General features: G+C 43.2%; 2 non-coding genes across 2 annotated transcripts; both read right to left on the bottom strand.

The window, feature by feature from the left end:
* Positions 1–210: 210 nt before the first annotated feature.
* trnap-ugg (transfer RNA proline (anticodon UGG)) lies at positions 211–282 on the bottom strand. Its single transcript has one exon. It is a non-coding gene; the product is annotated as a tRNA-Pro (tRNA).
* A 179-nt stretch (positions 283–461) lies between these two features.
* trnap-cgg (transfer RNA proline (anticodon CGG)) lies at positions 462–533 on the bottom strand. Its single transcript has one exon. It is a non-coding gene; the product is annotated as a tRNA-Pro (tRNA).
* Between the last annotated feature and the right edge of the window lie 943 nt (positions 534–1476).

Below are 1476 nucleotides of genomic sequence, written 5' to 3'. Positions count from 1 at the left end.
GCATGAGGGTACGGAGGGTAAGGGCATGGTGGTACGGAGGGTAGGGGCATGAGGGTAGGTGAATGCTGGTACGGAGGGTAGGGGCATGAGGGTAGGGAGGGTAGGGGCATGAGGGTAGGGGCATGAGGGTAGGGGCATGAGGGTAGGGAGGGTAGGGGTAGGGGCTGATTTACGGCATTACACACATATTAACGGGAATGAAAAAAAAGTGGGCTCGTCCGGGATTTGAACCCGGGACCTCTCGCACCCAAAGCGAGAATCATACCCCTAGACCAACGAGCCACGAGAATTTGTAAAAGGACAGCATATATAACCTTCATTCTACATCAAGCGGGATTACGTGTCTACAAAAGGTAAATGGCATCATAACAAATCGTCGTTTAAATACCGTTTGCATTATGTTACTGATTGCAAACATGGTTTGCTTCCATTTAATTTAGCTAACGTCGAGATAAAAGAAAGGGCTCGTCCGGGATTTGAACCCGGGACCTCTCGCACCCGAAGCGAGAATCATACCCCTAGACCAACGAGCCACGTGCAGTTGCATGTACCGTTTTGTGTTATAAAATAGTAACACAGTCAAGTCATTCCGCAATTTCAATATTGTTTTAATACGCTAGGTAGGTAGCTAACCTAGCAAATAGCACAAAACATGGTACAAACATTATTGGGCACAGACAACAGCACAAAGGGCAAGAAGGTAGAGACAACAATACATCACGCAAAACAGCCACAACTGTCAGTCAGTGTCCATGATTTAGTCTTTGAATGAAGAGATTGAGATTAAACTGTCCAGTTTGAGTGTTTGTTGCAGCTCGCTCATAATTTGCAGCTAGTTGATTGTTGACACATCAAACAGGACTAAAGGAAAGGTTCACCCATTTTTTTAACGTTATATTGTTTTTGTGCATCTCTGAATGTTGTTTTATCGATTCCCTGGGTCATTTGATGTTTACATGTGAATTCAAGCAGGCAGAAATCGGGCCGGTATAATTTAGCACTGTGATAAAGTCGCTCTCACTAAACTGTAAATTCATAGGAATACGACTTTTAGATCGTGAACACGTTTGTTATACACCTCCGATTTCTCCGATACTGGCCAGTGTCATAATTCGGGAGGATATCTTCTCCCATTGATCAATTTTTTTGCGATATTCCTACCTCGAGAAATGTGTAATTTAACAAGATCTATCACATTTTTCGTATTTGTCTGCCTCTTTAGTCCAGGATGCATTGCATGGTGCCATTGTCAGAGATATTATAAACAGGAGATAGGAATCAAATGAATGACGAACGTATCCCACCCCACCCAGTAGACTGTTGACCAATCGCGTTCACGTTGTCATGCTGCGTCATGCGGTCGCTAAGCTAATCATCACGCAATCCCTTCTCAAAATCAGTGTATATGTCGAGAAACCTGTCTATTTTCCTCTGGAAAAGATTTGTAATGTTGTACTTCTTGTTAACAAAATTAGT

Source organism: Salvelinus fontinalis, chromosome 14, assembly GCF_029448725.1.
Source record: "Salvelinus fontinalis isolate EN_2023a chromosome 14, ASM2944872v1, whole genome shotgun sequence".
In the NCBI taxonomy this organism is placed as follows: Eukaryota; Metazoa; Chordata; class Actinopteri; order Salmoniformes; family Salmonidae; genus Salvelinus; species Salvelinus fontinalis.
The sequence above is the reverse complement of the archived record's forward strand: the minus strand, read 5'-3'. Positions and strand labels throughout refer to the sequence as shown.